Here is an 8,422-nt window from a genome sequence, read left to right as displayed (position 1 = left end):
GGGAATGGAAATGGTAGGAACGGTGGAAAACAGGCGAACAATGAACCCTCAGCTTCTGAGAATAAACGCCCCAAAGGCAGTCGATAGTAGCCGAGATTCACCAACTACACGACCCTTGTTGAAAGCCGAGCGTAAGTCTACCAGGCAACCAGCTCCAGTGTGCCTTACAAACGACCTGCACCTATGATTTCTCCAAGAGAGATACGACGAAGTTCGATCATTTTCACAAAGACTACGGGCACGACACCAATGAATGTAACCAATTGAAAGACGAGATTGAGTTCCTGATTAGGGAGGGACATCTAAGGAGATATGTGTGAGCTGCAGGAGGATCCCAGTGAGAGGCTCAAAGTGGCAACAAGCAAGTGCCTGCATGCCAACGCTCGCCACCCCTACAGCCAGCTCCTGTGGTAGGCACTTTACTCACCATCTGTGGAGACCCACACCTTGCAGGGGACAATGGGAAGGCAAGGGAATGATACGCTCGAACCCTATGCCATGCCCAGGACATTGATATGATGAGTGTGGAGGATCGAGCACCAAAGAAATCTCAAACAGAGGAGGAATTAATAACCTTTACTGAAGACGATGCCCAGCACGTACGATTCCCGTACTCCGATCCGCTGGTCTTGGACGTGAAAATTGACAACATGATGGTGAAGAGGGTGTTGGTTGACACAGGAAGCTCTGTCACAATCCTATACAGGTCTTCACTGGAGAGAATGAAACTGTCCGTCAAGGACCTGGAGCCATGCAACCAAACCATCTATCGTTTTTCCGGCGAAGGGCTCGCCCCAACTGGGTCGATTAGGCTTCCAGTTACAGCATGTACTGCACCTGGTAACAGGACATTACTCACTACTTTCATAGTAGTTGATTGTCCTTCAGCATACAATGCTGTAATTGGGAGGCCAATTCTAGTCGACCTACGAGTCGTCACGTCAATATGGCACCTTTCCATGAAATTCCCAACAGATGCAGGGGTAGGATGTGTATTGGGAAATCAGCGGGAAGCGAGGGAGTGCTACAACGCCTCGATAACCAAGGTGAAGAAAAATGTATCGAGATATGTTCCCGGAAAAGAGTTGCAAATGGCAATCGATGCTCAGTCCTAGTCAGGTGATAATGCCACCAAATAGGGCGTTGCCCAAAGTAAGGATAGAGACTTGGATCCTCGCTTTGGGGATTTTGAGGAAGGAGTAGGACCCATCGAGGATCTTGAGGAGGTCCAACTCGATGAAGAAAATCCAACTAGGGTTGTGAAAGTGGGTAAAAACTTAGAGACAACAACAAAACAAGCATTGGTGGAGTTTTTTAGGAGGAACCTGGAAGTCTTCGCCTGGTCGCACAAAGACATGGTTGGAATAGACTCCTCAGTCATCAGCCATGTCCTGAACATCGACAAGAGTTTTCCTCTGGTGCAACAGAAATGAAGGATGCTCGACAAAGATAGATCAAAGGCCTTAAGAGAAGAAGTCAAGAAGCTGAAGGAGAATGGGTTCATCAGGGTGGCATTTTATCCATCGTGGGTCTCTAATCCCGTACTAGTTCCCAAGCCGAATGGAAAATGGAGAACATGCGTGGATTTCATAGACCTTAATAAAGCCTGCCCCAAAGATTGTTTCCCACTCCCAAGAATCGACCAATTGGTCGATCCCACTGCATGGCACGAGATTCTCTCATTCATGGATGCATACTCCGGGTATAATCAGATTAGTATGCATCCTCCTGATGAGGATCACACTAGCTTTCGGACTGATACAAGGCTTTACTATTACAAAGTATTGCCCTTCAGTTTGAAAAATGTTGGTGCAACTTACCAGCGACTAGTCAACCACATGTTTAAGGATATGATCGGGAAAAACATTGAGGTATATGTCGACGACATGCTGGTTAAGTCAAAGAAGGTAGAAGGGCATATAGAGGATTTGCAGGAGTTCTTCAATGCATTGAACAAATATCAAATGAAGCTGAATCCCCTCAAATTCTCCTTCGGAGTAGGATCAGGGAAGTTCTTGGGATTTATAGTTAACTCGAGAGGAATTGAAGCCAATCCTGATAAGATCAAAGCCCTGATCTATATGAAATCACCAACAAAGATTAAGGATGTTCAAAGTTTGACCGGAAGAATTGCCGCTCTAAGTAGGTTTATTTCGAAATCAAAAGACAGGTGCGTTTCATTTTACAATCTACTTAGAGGAACCAAAAAGTTTGAATGGACGGAGGAATGCGAGCAGGCTTTCCAAGCATTAAAGATTCACATGGCGCAACCACCCATCCTATCAAAGCCGATCGATGAAGAAACTTTGTTTTTCTATTTGGCGATTACAGAGTACGCTGCTAGTGCTATTTTAGTAAGAGAAGAAAAAGGCGTACAAAAGGCCATTTACTATGTAAGCGCAAAAGGCTAATTGGAGCAGAGCAGCGGTACCCGCCCATCGAAAAGCTAGCCTATTGCTTAATTTTGGCCTCAAGGAAACTGCGGCCTTACTTTCAAGCACACCCAATCACCGTTTTGACCGACCTGCCTCTGCGGCAAGTTCAGCAAAAGCGAGAGGCTGCGGGAAGATTGTTGAAATGGGCAATCGAACTTGGGCAGTTTGATATCTCTTACTTAACTCGAGCAGTGATAAAAGGGCAAGCCCTAGCTGACTTCATTGTAGAGTTCTCTGAACTTACAGCTAGCGAGCAGACCAAAGAGCCTGAAGAGCCTGAGTTTCATGCAGGGGCAGGGGTGATCCTGATTATGCCTGAAGTGCATCGTTTTCATTGTGAAATAAGGTTTGACTTCACTGCTTCCAACAACGAGGCTGAGTATGAAGTGTTGCTCGCTGGGTTACGATTAGGCAGGGACATGAAAATAAAGAAACTTGACATCTACAGCAACTCTCAGCTAGTGGTAAATCAGGTCATGGGAGAGTACCAAGCCCGAGGTTTAAAGATGGTTGCCTATTTAAACAAAACAAAGGATCTATTAGCGCAGTTTGACAAGTACACCCTTCAGCAGGTACCTCGCGACCAGAATTCAAACGCGGACGCTTTGGCCAAATTAGCAAGTGCGAAGGATGCTGATACGCTGAACATAGTACCAGTTGAGCGACTATCTGTGCCAAGCATCCAAGTAGAGGAGACCACTTTGGTGATCTAGGTGGCGGATACGTGGATGGCACCATATGTAGAGTATCTGACAAAAACAAAACTAGGACCCTTCAGCGACAGGCTGCTAGGTATATCCTGGTCGATGGAGTCTTGTACCGAAGGGGATACTCAATGCCACTCCTCAGATGTGTTTCGAAAGAGAAAGCCAATGAATTGATGAAAGAGGTACACGAAGACTTTTGTGGAGACCACGCTGGGAAGCAAAGCTTATCAAAAAAGATCCTGAGGCAAGGGTATTTCTGGCGAACAATGAATGAAGACTCGATGGAATTTGTACGGAGATGTGACAAGTTCCAGAGTTTCTAGAAAATCCCGCGAGCAGCCCCTAATGAACTGAAACAGATGCAAAGTCCGTGGCCATTTGCAGTATGGGGGATATATTTGATCGGATCTCTACCTACGGGAAAAGGCAGCGTCAAGTATGCTGTAGTTTCGGTCGACTACTTCACTAAATGGGCTGAAGACAAGCCACTCGCAACCATAACGACCAAGAAGATGCTGGACTTTGTGGTTAAAAAAATTGTTTTTCGCTATGGATTGCAAGGAAAATCATCGCAGACAAGGACACACAGTTTGATAGTGATTTATTCACGGACTTTTGCGAATGACATGGGATTATCAAAAGCTTTTCTTCAGTCGCTCATCCCCAAGAAAATGGACAAGTCCAAGCAGTCAACAAAACGCTAAAGGATACCCTGAAGAAAAGACTAGAAGAAGCTAAGGGTGCTTGGCCAGAGCAATTTCCTGAAGTCCTTTGGTCGTACAAAATTTCTCATCGAACAGCAACAGGCCATACTCCATTTTCTTTGGCTTATGGGTATAAGGCTATGTTGCCTGTGGAGGTAGATCCGCCCTCACATCACAGAATAACGTACGATCAAGGCATTAACAGCCAACTACTGATGTAATCCCTGGACTTGATCGATGAGAAACGTGAACAAGCCCAACTCCGAGTAGCTGCGTACCAGCAAAAAGTCGCCCGGTACTTCAACTCTAAAGTACGCGAGAGAAAATTCAACGTCGAAGATTTAGTACTTCGAAGGGTTTTCCTAAATACCCATGATCAGGCTGCTGGAGTACTCGGACCTAATTGGGAAGGACCATACCAGATTGAAGAAGTTCTCGATACAGGCACCTACAAACTTGCTCGCTTAAATGGAGATCTCATTCCTTGCTATTGGAATGGAGAACACCTACGCAAGTACTATCAATAAACAATTCTTCTTAAAGAATTGGCTTGTATTAATTTTACTTTTTACAAGTTATGAAAAAGGGTTGGTCATTTTATGTGACTAATCGCTTATAAGTGTAAGATCATATTGATTACTCGTACAGACACGTTTCGTCCATTTATTACAAGAAATATAAGGGACTGCGCGCAGCCAGTCATTCTTGCCAATTCTTGTATTTATTACAAGTATTTGCTCATTACGTGTGTTGTTTTGTTCTATTATCATTTTAATTATTTTGCTCCGACCAATAATGTTCGAACATGTTCTGGTCGAGGCAAGTGACCAAGGACCTAAAGCTCCTCAATCACTTGGGGGGCATATAAGGCATCTAGTAATCAAAGCATATCGAAAGGTATGTAAACACATGAGCAAAATAAGTGAAAGCATGCTAAGGTACTTAGAGTATTTTTCAAAATTTTTATATTTTGTTAAATCAGTCCAAAGTGCTATGCTAAGTTCGGTCATGCGAACAGATGCTATAATAAAAGGAAAATATTATAATATCGTAAGGAAACCTTTTACACCGCGAGCAGTTACTGCTCGGATGTAATTGTTCAATTAAAAGTAAAAGCTGCCCATGCTGCAATAAAATTTTAACTAGAAAATTGAAGTGTCTTTTCATCACGACCCGTAGGTCGTGTAATTAAAAGATTAAAAGATAGAAAGGAAAAAGACTAAGAGGCTGGAGGGTCTTGAGGAGCGTCCTGGTCGACAGCTGCACCAGCTTCATTATCTGCACCATCTATCCCTGTTGCCAGGGAGATTTATGGGGAAACAGGAACTTTAGCCCTCTCTTCTTCCTCCAGGCAAATGGCACACTGAGACATTAGAGTTCAACTTAAGCGATCTGACAGGTAGCTGAAGTTATCCTTCTTGTTGTGCTTCCAAAACTCGTAGAAGCAAAGATGAGTGGCTTCCTTGTACCTCTCCAAGTTCTTGGCTTCGAGTTCCTCACGCTCCTTCACGCGCTATTCCAGTTCCTCCATCTTCTGCCTGCTAGCAATAAAATCAAGCTCGAGCTGTTTGGATTGTTGGTAGGTTAGTTTGGCGCTTTCCCCAAAATTTTCCTTGTCTTCATTGGATTTCTTCAAGGAATTCCGACTCTCTAGCAGCTCCTCGGTCAGAGTGGCTTTTTGCTCAAGCAGTCCCTCATTCTGCTTAGACAGCTCCGTGATTTTCTCAAGCAACTCGTCGTTCTGCTTGGTTAGCTCATTGTTCTTCTCGACCAGGTCAACATTTTTCTCTTCAAGCGCTTTCTTATGCTCAGCAAGCCTGGTGTCAAAAGTTTTGGTCTTGGACACCATTGCACCCGCACGGCGTCAGCCGCGGTCATGGTCAGCAATCCTTGCAATCAGATGAAAAGGGTAAGGCGATGGTAGAAAATCAAAAGTAAATTATTCAGCATCACGAAATAACTTACGCTAACTATCTCATTCAACCCCCGATTGAGTATTTGGTCGTTCTCCATGGAAATAGTGTCATCAATGGCCTCTTAACTGCATTTATGTTTGGAGAGCTTGTATATCCTCTCCCTGGCTGAGCTGACCACGGAGCTGGACAGAGAGCCTTCGGGCTGAGAAGGCTGAGAAGGCTGAGTGCGGTGTGTTCGGCAGTAGGGCCCTGAGGTGTGGGGTACTAGCCGACAGATGTTGGAGGAGTAGCGTCCTGGTCGACCGGAGAAGTTGAGGCTGGTTGTTTTAGTGGCGATGGAAGTGGTGTGTTCTCCTTCGAAGGGACGGTGGCTGGAGGGTCCTCAGCTCGGGCCTTCTTTGAGTCGATTTTACTACTCTCCCCCCGAGTCCTTTTGTTGTCTTTCTTCCTGCCTGAAGATGCAGCGGCAGCTTTGTAATGCTCGAACACGTCTTCAGATGAGCAGGCTAATTTGAAGGATTGGAAGGTTTCTTTTTCTGGGCTTTAGTTTTTGCTCGACCCATATTTTTTATGAGTTTGAAGTGGCACGAGAAAAGGGAATTTCAGGTATTAGTAACAATGGTTGCTCCTCATCCTCGAGCAATTGAGCTAGCAAGTCATCGTCGATGGGTCTCTCACCTCCCCACGGATCTTGCATGAAAAGCTGCAAACAGAGAAAGGGGGAGATGAGAACGTAAAGCCTAAAAATTTGTGTTGAGAGTTAGAATAACGTTGCTCGCGTATAAAAGTTAAGCTTTTATACAACCAGCAATATTCTAGCAAAAACACTAAGTTTTATACGAGAAGTTTGAGAAACAGATTCAAAAGCGGAAGTAAAATGTTTTTCAGAGAAAACATTTTCAACTCCGAGAGGGTGGGAAAAACCCAGTTTTTCAACTAGCCTAAAAATCGAATTTTTGCTTCGATTTTACGCCTTAAGTTTACCATCTCGACTATCAAACTAGCTCTTAACTCCTATACAACACTATTTCACTTCCCTATCAAGCATCAATCAATATGCCCATTACCCCAAAAAAGTTTGAGTCAAGAACATAGATTTTAATACATAAAAAACAGTTTTGCATGGCATCTCAAACGTCCAAGAGGTTCGTAAAACTTACTTGGATGAAAAGAGGGGTCTGAAACAAGAGCTTTGAGCGTCCGAACGGTGGATCCTTAGACAGCGATGGAGGCTCCTCAAATTTTTTGGGCTTTGAAAGTCGAGGTTCTTAGGAGTTCTTGACAAGAAGATGGAAAGTGAAAAGTAAAAAGTAAAAATATGGATTCGGGGTATTATATATAGTGACTGCGACACGATAAAAGAGGTAATCATGAAATACTTTTTTCTGAGTATGGGGAAGTATAATAGCCGTCAGACAAGTTTTTTGGAAACCGAAAGGGTTTGATTAGACATGATTAATTGCTTTTTCCAAGAGGGCATGGGCGGCTCTGACAGGTTTTGTGTAGTAAGTGAAAGGTCAGTTTCCTAAGTTTACTTATTGCTAGTCGCAAAAAATAAACTTGGGGGGAAAATGTTTACCCAAAAATGGCTGCTGATGACGTGGCAAGGATTTCTCACACGTGGTTGACACGTGGTGGAAGTGTTGTTCGACTATTGACCAGAGGCACATCACTTCATCAGGCTTAACTATTAGATACGACCAGGATGGTCGTATCATTTTATTTATTTACTTATAAGATTGTAATCCTATAATAATTGCATTGAATATTTCCTCTTTATGACAATGATACATGGTTTTTAAGGAAAGTTAAAGGCCCATTGGCCCAGGTAACCCTCCTTGAGCCTATAAATATGCATGAAATAGCTCAAGGAGGGGACTTTTGGACTTTTGAATCCTTTTCTGAATATTGAGAGAGAGCTATAAGGTGATTATCCATCATTTCATTGTAATTATCTCAAGGTTTATGAAACTCAAGAACCCTAGTTCTTTGATCACGGCTTTGAGATTCAATATTAATAATAGCACTAAGTGGACATAGGTCATTACTATTCTTTGGGGCCAAACCACTATAAATCATTTGTGTTTTCTTCTTTTCCATTAGATTGAATTCTTAATTGTCGTCTCGTTTCCTTACGTATATTTGACTCCGTGTCATTGGCCAAATTGAGGGTCAACAATGGCGTCCTAGGCCCAAACTGGGAAGGATTGTATCAGATCATAGAAATTCTACAAGAAGGTACTTTCAAATTAGTCTGATTATGTGGAGGGGTAGTTCCACGCACTTGGAAGGCTTTCATTTAAGGAAGTATTATTAATAATTGGGTCTATTTTAAGTGTAGTTTATGTTGTAAGGCTTATTTATAAAAGCCATTTCATTTAATTTCCTTTGACTTAATAAAATAATATTTGTTGTGTAGTTTAAACACGGTACCAAATTCTTCTCAATTTGTGTAAAAGTGACCTAGAATATTCATAAATTCTAATCACGTGGGGGGCATTAACGCTCAATAGTAAGTTAAGTCTTTGAAAAATTCTATAACTTAGAATTTGAAAATTTGGAAACTTCGTGGCTTTTCAAAGCTCGAGTTTTCAAAAACAATTCCGAATATGAACTAAGTTAAGCAAGAAAATTCAAAGAAAAAAGGTAAAAAAAAATCC

This window comes from Humulus lupulus, chromosome 3, assembly GCF_963169125.1.
Source record: "Humulus lupulus chromosome 3, drHumLupu1.1, whole genome shotgun sequence".
NCBI classification, from domain to species: domain Eukaryota; kingdom Viridiplantae; phylum Streptophyta; class Magnoliopsida; order Rosales; family Cannabaceae; genus Humulus; species Humulus lupulus.
Note: the sequence above shows the minus strand (reverse complement) of the source record.